General features: G+C 45.8%; 1 pseudogene; it reads right to left on the bottom strand.

Annotated features, from left to right (window-relative positions):
- Nucleotides 1-554: 554 nt before the first annotated feature.
- Nucleotides 555-8,494, bottom strand: LOC147683481 (uncharacterized; annotated as a pseudogene).
- Between the last annotated feature and the right edge of the window lie 1,073 nt (nt 8,495-9,567).

Below are 9,567 nucleotides of genomic sequence, written 5' to 3'. Positions count from 1 at the left end.
ATATTGCATTTGATCGGTTATGCCAATATAGGGAATAAATGGATTTATAGCCGTATAGGGGCATAAGGTCACAGTATCGATCAGGGTCCTAGATTAGAACGCGACAATATAATTTACTTCCACTGTCTTAGCCAAACTTGTATAAAGAACCAGCCTGAGGTATGTTATACACTCCATGCCCCAGTCGAAAGTAAATTGGGCACGCAAGGCGTCCACCGTCTCTTGTGTTACAGTAAGATTCAGTACTGAAGGAGGGTAATTAAATGTACAATAAGACTCCAGTATGTTACCGGATTGTATTGGAGAAAACTGTCTTATTTATTCGTTCCTAAATGTTGTTTTCTTTATAATAATGATGAAGCTGGTATTTTGCTCCGAGCTCATATGCTGCTGTTTAATGTTCACCCCCATGAAATATTCTTGTATTTAAAGTATTGGTGATGATTCAATAAAAAAAATAAAAAAGAAATGAACAAATTGAGGGGTTTGTTTTGTCATAGAAATTATGGTTAGTGCTATAGAAAACAAAATAAAGACATATTTTCTATGAGTTCTTAAATATGTTCCTCATCCATTTCAGTAAAACATTCTGACATGTAGACTGAAACATTAACTTTCAGCACCAGTAGAAACCTCACAAATAACTCCCTGGTGATTAACTGCAGGTTTACCACAGTGTTCTAATGAGCAAATAGAGTGCCAACATACTGAATTTATGACAAAAGTGATGCATGCCTGAATGTCATCTTGATGGCATAAAAGCTTGCATACATTTCATCATTTGAGAAGAGAAATGTGAGAGTTTGAAAAAAATAGTAATTAGGAGAATTTATTTCCCCCATTGACTTCTATTGAAACAGGGGCAATTTCAGGCAGGAGAAAGCCAACATTAGACAATGTTTTGCTTTAAAAGTCAAGCATCTCCTGCCTGAATCGGGTCTATTGGCATGTAGGAGTTTTGAATCGATTAAGATGACTTCAAGTGTGCCACACGTTTGATATAAATACAGAATGTTAGCAGCAAGCTGGCCATGCAGGGCAAGTAATCTGTCCACAGAGGGCTGGGCAGATTGGGCAGGGGCATGCAGATGGTGAACAGAGGCAGAAGATGGTCAGGGACATCAATCTAACCACGCATGCAGGGAGGCATGGGCAAGGTCAGCACAATGGGCAGTTGGGGGTAGGAGGGAATGGCAAGGACAAGCACATGGAGAACAGAGGGAAAGGAAGGGGGCACAGCAGGGCAGCAAGCTGACCATGGAAGGCAGACTGGAGGGGCCAGGGGCATGCAGTCCTGCCTAGTTTCCCACGACCATGCGTGATGTGCTGTGCCAGTTCATGTTTTTTCTTTGAATCCTGGGACTTGGACTTGGAGTCTTGTTTATGCTAATATAAAACAGGATAGCAAAGAAAGGGCCAACGGCAGACCAAGATCAAGCACATCCAATCCACATGTACAATAAATTTGGAAGGTGGTGCAATCACTACCCACACCCGCCATCCAGAGGGGTCAGTAGTAGCCAAATTCTCAAAAAATAAATGGAAGATGCACTCGTTTTGAAGTCAATATACACATGTCGAAATCTGTTCCAGAATTGCTTCTTTTTATTCGATTAATCTTTTTAAACTGGCACACAGCCAACGTGTTTCGTTCCCGATTTTTGCCACAGTGAACTTCGTCAGGGCTCCATTATAATCAGATGGTAATTGGCAGTAAGAAGTGTAAATGGTGGTATTAGGTCTCATAGGGCATAAATAGGGCACAATACCAGTATAGTTGATAAAATCTCGTGCCTCAAAATAGTAGGCTTGCAAATATCCTATGTAGTAAAATCGAAATGAAGAAAAGGTCCAAACATTACTTATTCGTCAAGGGACTGTGTAAATATAAAGTCATGCTGTATCAATTAGTAAAACGGTGTCTCCCCGTATATCGGCATAATAAGGTTATTAATAGACACTTGTGTCCCGTGATGTGGGAATCCTGGGACACTTTTCAAGCGTCAGTAGCGCGAGTCCCCTCCTGTCGGCAGGGTGGATGCTGGAGGATCGGGTCCCATCCCAGCTGGGTCTTCCAGGTGCAGGATGTTGCAGGAAAGCAGGCAACAGAAATGCGGGCCAAGCGACCGCCCTGCAAGTGTCATTCCAGAGTCAATTCTGATATGGCCCAGGCCTATGTTGTGTATTACGATTCTGATAGCAAATATGGTCAATTGACATTTACCCTTCAAGTCAGGATACATTGTTTATTTCCACATAGCCAGTCTCCCTACTGTGCTCTAGGTATGTCCCAGCTTCTTTGTTGCACTATAGTAATGTTTTATTGAAAAACTGGTGTTGCCGTTACTATGTCGATATTCCATGGATTTCACGCCCCCCATTATTGGGAGCGATCCATCCACTCTACATTGGATGCTATTCTGACCCCCATTTAATGTTGTGTCCACCTATGAAACCTGATGGATCCTTTTAGATGAGGGCTAGGAGCGTCTATCAGGGGGAGACCTGTCATTAAAGAACTCCAAAGACTGTGGATTTAATGCCAGAGGCGCTACCATGTCCCTCTTTGAAACCCTCATTTATGTCTGGGCATTATTTATTTTGCTACATTAATATTTCAGAAGATGCTCTCAAGTAAGTAGGCCGCTCTCCGTTTCTAGTACATATCATGTGCAAAGTAATTTTCCTGGTTTGTTCTGTTTTGTCTGTTGAGGCAATGGGAGGCCTCTGGCTACTGTTTTACCATTATAAGCACTGTATGTAGGTTGCCAAGGCCTTTGACCTTTTTTAACCGTGGGATGGCATTATGTTTTGTGTAACAGTGATGCCCCTCACTCCTCTCCTTTAACCCACAGGTCTTGAAGTTGTACCGCCCACTGTCATGGCGCAGTGTCTGAGCACCCCATTTCTTAAATCTTCTTCCCTGAAAGAGATGCTAATTGGAACCATCTTCATATGCCACTTTTTAACCTCTCTGAAAGAAACAGTTGGGTGGCTGCGTGTAGCGGATGTAGGTGCCAAAATGTCCCCAATCACTTTAACATGATCCCCCTCATTCACGAGCCAACGGGTTGACCGGTTTGCAATTATTCATGTGACTTGGTCTTCAATGGTGGCCACTTGGTGCCTGCAATCCTAGATTAGGATCTTCAGTATAGTGGGGGCTAGCAAGTCATTTGTGCCATGCACCAGCCCATACCCCCATGTGTCAGGTATGAATACTGAAGGCAGTCCCCTGTAGCAGTCACCGCATGTTGAAGAGAAGCTGGTGCTGTCTCAAGAATATAGAAACGTGAAATTTCTAAAAATGTCAACACTTTCTGATTGTGCACCAAACATTTGGAAGAGTCGTTTACTTGAAATTAAGTGACTAAAACATTCTCTTTTTTTTGTAACAATGTTTATTGATTTCGGGTCCTAATAATTCACATCTTGCAAAACAATTAAGCAAGGCTCTCATTGTAGTACAACCTATGTGGCTATTGTGAAGCTTCGACAGGGGTAAATGGTTCAATACAAAACAGCTATAATGCTTAACAATCAAAATCAAACAGCAGATCACAACATTAAATAGCATATCAGTGACAGCTGCTGCATACAAAAGGTGGTGGGTGGGGGAGGAGAGGCGCACAGGATGGGAAGCGTGTGGGGATTGGGGTAGTTTAATAATAAAAACAAAAAAGGAAAACTTACAGTTGCAGGCCGCCTCCCACGTCACGCCTGCTCTTTCCTCTTCTTTGTCCCAGCAGACACTGGGGCTGTATCAGACTCCCTGTCCAATCCCAGTTCTGATCTCTTGCTATCAGAGCAGCACTTGGATTGGCCTGAGTGGGCCGAAAAGACCTCAGTCAGGCACAGGGAGTGTAATATTTTCTAGCTAACGCGACAAAGAATTTTCAATTCTATTAAGGACACGGAGGCGAGAATTATGCTTCTCAATCTTTACTACAGAAACAGCAGCAAAGGGTTAAACTTTAAACAGCATACCCCGGAAGGACAACCCCCTCCATGTCTGCTCCAATCAACACACAATGTCACCAATAAAAGTGCCAGAAGTTCTTGTCATTTCCTCTTTCTTTGCGAATGTCCATCAATTGTAACATGACTGAACCCAAACTTGACGCTGAACTGCGTCAACGACCATCCTCTTCTAACCGTAGAAGACCGGTCCAAAGTATTGGCAGAAACAGCTCACACTTCAGGACTGCTTTCCTTGGTTGCCTGAAACAAGAAACACACCCATAACAACCAATCTCAGACTGAATATAACAGTCACAGTTTGACAAATCGATTGGGAAAAAATAAGAAGTCAAAACATTAACATTTAAATATACAGTCAATTAGTATTATTGATCATGAAAAACATGTAATACGGTAAGTAATCAATCCTGGGTGGGATAATTCTCACCTGCCCTTAATAGAATTGAAAATTCTTTGTCGCATTAGCTAGAAAATTTTACATTCTATGTCAGTCCACGGAGGTTCAAATTATGCTAGTTTAAAGTTGTTCCACCACCACAGACGCAACATCCACAATAGGTTTGTGTTAAAAGGTCTTAAAAGTGGATTCAGAGGACCAGTCCGCAGCAGCCATAATATCTGTAACCTGGACCCAGCCGTCAAGGCTTTCAATGCCATGGACCCTCTCACCGAGTGGGCACCAAATTGGGAGGAATCAATTCCCGCTTGGGTCAATAATCATGTTATCCACCTGGCCAGAGTAGAGGAAGAGACTGGGAGGAAAGGTCTCTGAAGCAATATCAACAGTTTACCTGCCACATCATTCCTGAACTCTCTGGTACAATCCTCATAGACTTTTAAACATTGCACAACACACAGTTTACTATGATGAGGAAAAGCAGGATAAGAAATGCATTTAGAATGAGTCTTAGTACGACGTGAAATCGTGAAAGAAACTCCAGACGGAATAAATACTCTACCTGCTATATCCAAAGCACGTACATCCGACACACATCTGCATGTAATAAGGCATAATAAAAGTGTCAATTTGGCAGACAATTGTTTGCGCGACAACCCTTTATTGACTGGCCATGTTTTCAAATACCTCAGAACTATGGAAACATCCCATAATGTCTGGTATCTAGGTTGAGGTTGATTCACCAACCTGATACCCCGTACAACCTTACAGACTGGTCTACCATCCACATGTGGATGTCCCGCCGAAATGGTCGATCGAATATTTTTCACCGTCCTGTAGGCCATGCCTGATTTAGCAAATTCAGATAAAAAATTTACGATAACAGGGATACCCGAACCTAAAGGATCACTCTGTCGTTCACCACACCAACGCACCCATTGTTGCAAAGCAGACTTGTATCATTTGTGCGTGGAAGGTGCCCAAGACTGGGAGAGAAAAAAGAGAGTGTCCTGTGAAACTCCCGGCACTTGCCAGCGTCGCCGGAAAGTCTCAACACCATGAGAGGTAACTGGCCCTGCAGGACTAAGGGATGAAGAAGGCCCAATGAATCCGTGAACAACTCTGGGAATGACCTGATCCGAACCGGTGGTGCACACGATAAGCTCATTGACACCGGAAACCAAGCTTGCGCCTTCCAAAATGGGGATACTAAGACTATCTCCGCCCCTTGCCTGCGCATCTGCGCCAACAACCTCAGAATCATGACGAAGGGGGGAAAGGCATACAGAATGCTCGTCGTCCACAATTGAAGAAATACGTCCGAGCTGATCGCTAACGGATCCGGACGCCAACTGTAGAACAGGGGAAGTTGTCTGTTGAGTCTGGATGCAAAAAGATCCTGCGCACACGGTCCCCATTTGGAATTTAATGCCTGAAACACACTGGGATGAAGTCTCCAATTGCTGGAGTCCCTCAGAAATCTGGAGTTCCAATCTGCTACCACGTTTGATGAACCCAGAATGTATTCCGCCGTCACTGAAATGAGGTGAGCCAGGCAGTAGTGCCAAAAATCCTTGGCTATTTCCGCTAGAAGTCGGGATCTGGTACCACCCAGGCGGTTGATATAACGTACCGCAGACACATTGTCCAGACGCAGTAGAATACAACTCGCTCGCTGAGGGGACAGAGTTCGAATCGCAAATGACCCTGCCGAGAGTTCGAGGCAGTTGATATGAAGACTCAGTTCCTCTTGGGACCACCGTCCCCCGGTCTCCCTTGTCCCACAACGAGCTCCCCAGCCCCACCGGCTGGCATCGGACTCTATGATGGCATCCGGACTCGCCGCAAAGATGGCCCTGCCATTCCAAGCGTCCATGTGCTCTAACCACCAATTCATCTACAAGCGCGCCTCCCGCGAGATCGTTAACTGCTCCGCATAGTGTAAACCTCTGCGGAGATGTAGAATCTTCAACCTCTGTAAGGCCCTGTAATGTAACGGGCCGGGAAAAATCGCTTGTATGGACGCCGCCAACAAACCCACGAGGCGGGCTAACGTCCTCAATGATATTGTCTGAGAGGCAAGCGCTTTCCTCAATTCTTTCTTGATCGCTATCCTCTTTGTGAGAGGCAAAAGTAGTTGAGAGGTCAAGGAATTCACCTGAAAACCTAAGAAATCGATTACTTGCGAAGGTACCAGAAGAGATTTCGGAACGTTGAGGAGAAATCCCAACTCCTGGAGGAGTTGGATTGTCCAAGATAGATGGAGTTGCACCACCTCGACCGAATGACCCATGATCAGAATATCGTCCAGATAGATTATGAGTCTGACCCCTCTCTCCCTTAACCACTGAACTACCGGTCTCATGAGTTTCGTGAAACACCATGGAGCGGACGAGAGACCGAAGGGCATAGCCATTGAAATTGTAGGAAGCGCCGGTGAGGCGGGAAAATGGCGACCGCCAGGTAGGCATCTTTCAGGTCCAACCTGACCATCCAATCCTGACTTAACAACATGTCTCTCAAGAGATGAATCCCCTCCATTTTGAAATGGCGGTATACTACTCCCACATTGAACTCTTTCAAGTTCAGAACCAGACGAAAATCTTGATCTTTCTTGGATACCAAGAAGTTCGTACTCACAAAACCGTGTGGATGTGGATCCATCTGCACTATCACCCCTTTGTTCAGTAACGATTGAACTTCCTCGTCGATGAAACTCATTTCTACTGGGAAAAAACTTGGAGTCGCATAAAATTCAATGCGAAAACCCCGTACCGTCTGTCTTATCCACGGGTTGGGAGTCAGGGCCTCCCATCTGGGAAGGAACTGCGCAATACGACCTCCCACCATATGATCTCCCCAATGAAAAATGGGTACCTGCATAGGATGAGTCTCCAGACTGGAACTGCTGGCCTCTGTAACCTCCTCATTGTCCACGACCCCTGTCACCTCTGTTGCGGGACAGGTAGAACTTAGATCTCTGGGAACCTCCTCTGCCCCATTGTTCTGCACATCTAGAGGTCTGATTGCCACCTCGACCGGACCCTCGACCTCTGTAACGGCCGGCCCTGTTAAAAACCCCTGAAGGAAAAACCTGTTTGATGTTGGCCTGTGCCTTATCCAAAGCAGAAAAAGTGGCCACATATTTGCCGATCTTTTTGACGAAGTCATCACCAAACAACATGCCATTGCCATTTTTCCATAGTAGCCATCTCAGCCAGTTGGGGTCGATTCGCATGAGAAAAGACCTCCTCCTCTCCGTGGATAACGTCATGTTGGCATTGCCCCAAAAGCACATGGCGCGTTGCGCCCATTTCATAATGTCGGAGGAATCCAGGGGGACACCCTTATCCTTTGCTGTGACTACAGCATCGAAGATCTTAGTGAGCGGACCCGAGACATCTAACATTTTGTCCTGGCACCCTTTCCAGGCCCTATCCAAACCTTTTTTGGGATCTTTGGCGAATTTTCGCATGAATGGCGCCATGTTTGGATCCAATTCTGGCGTATCCGCCACCTTCCCCAACAGCAACGGTCGGGGACATTCTGATTGCAAGGTGGCCCTGACTTGACTCTCAAACCTCTGACGCAAATTATTTGCACATAGTGCGCCACCTCAACACAAGGAACCCATTCAGTGGACCTAGGGTGAATCAAGTTCTGTGGATTAAAGAGTAGGTTCTTTGGTGTCATGTCCTCATGTGCATCATAAAACATATGTTTGGTCTTCTTGACCCTCTTCTTGGGTGTCACTGAATCGTCATCGGAATCTGTTGTATCCTGGGTAGCCAGAGAAGAGTCTCCTTGCGTATCCCTGCCTGCCAGGGAGCCATGGTCCATCAGAACATTCATGGCCATTTTGACCAGGACTTCAGCCGAAGCCTGTGGGGCAGAAGTGTCCTTACAAGACGACCTAAACTTTCTTTTCCCATAAGATTTTAGGGGTTTCGCCAGGGGCTTCAAGGCCCTGATAAGCGCCTTATTCACCAAACCCTGGACGTGGGTATCCTGGGCTTCCACAAGGTTCTTCACCAATTCATCCACATAAGGCTCTCCTTATTCCTCATAAATATTATACTCTACCCACTTATCCTCCTCCTCAGGGTAGTGCGCCATTACACAGTATAGGAGGGATGAAGGAGATTCTGGGGGGAAGTAACCCAAGGGCAAAGACCTCCTATAGGTATACCTGTACAGAACAACTTGGGTCACAGCAACTGGCTGTGTAAGAAAAAATATATATATATGAAAAAAATAGAGGTCTATAGAAAAGAACTGGTGGCAGGAGCACGGCCTGAAACTCCCCTAGTGCAAAGCACTGCTCCGGAATGCACTCCGGTAAGGGTTCAAACTGAGCCGGAGACTTGACAGGCAATATGTCAACATGGGTGAAGACCCAGTGACTGAAAACGAAACCGGCTAACCGGCTCTCCGCACCTGTGCACAAGTCATAGAACGTGGGGCTTTGAAAGAGCCTGCTCTCCTCGCGCACCAAAGTGCGAAGCTCCGCTCCCTCGCCACCGCCCCTAAATGAATTGAAACACGTCGGAGGGGCACTGAAGCCTCACTCCCCTGTCAGCGGTTCGCGCCTGCACAAAGGCAATAAGTACCGAGCAATGCGCGTCAGGCATCAAATAATAAGAAAACGCACATGTAGGGAGGGCATAAACGGCTCAAACCTGGGTAAAACAGCACCGGAACAAAAGCGCAATGAAGGCAATACAGCGCGCAATACAAAATACCAGAAACAGTAATCAAATAAGCACACATAAAAACAAGAAATAGAAAGCCCCTCCAGGAGCGGACCTGGAGGGGGTTGTCCTTCCGGGGCATGCTGTTTAAAGTTTAACCCTTTGCTGCTGTTTCTGTAGTAAAGATTGAGAAGCATAATTTGAGCCTCCGTTGACTGACATGAATCTTTACTGTTTCTCTAACTCGGCTGTTCAATACAATACAGCTGGGTTAGATATGTGCGTATGTGTGTATGTCCAGCCGGAGACGGACGGCTAAACACACATGGGCACTTAGAGACTGCACATAGCACTCCTCCTCCACTCCCATGCCCGGGCCCCAACACTCCCAGTTGCCTAAAAACAAAACGATAATGAAATATTATTATCTTTTTTAGCTACTGGCTTTGAGCCAGTGGGGCGATGCTCCTCCTCCATTGTGGAGGAGCCGCCCCACAG

Source organism: Lissotriton vulgaris, chromosome 11 (assembly GCF_964263255.1).
Source record: "Lissotriton vulgaris chromosome 11, aLisVul1.2, whole genome shotgun sequence".
NCBI classification, from domain to species: Eukaryota; Metazoa; Chordata; class Amphibia; order Caudata; family Salamandridae; genus Lissotriton; species Lissotriton vulgaris.
Note: the sequence above shows the minus strand (reverse complement) of the source record. Positions and strands in the feature narration are given on the sequence as shown.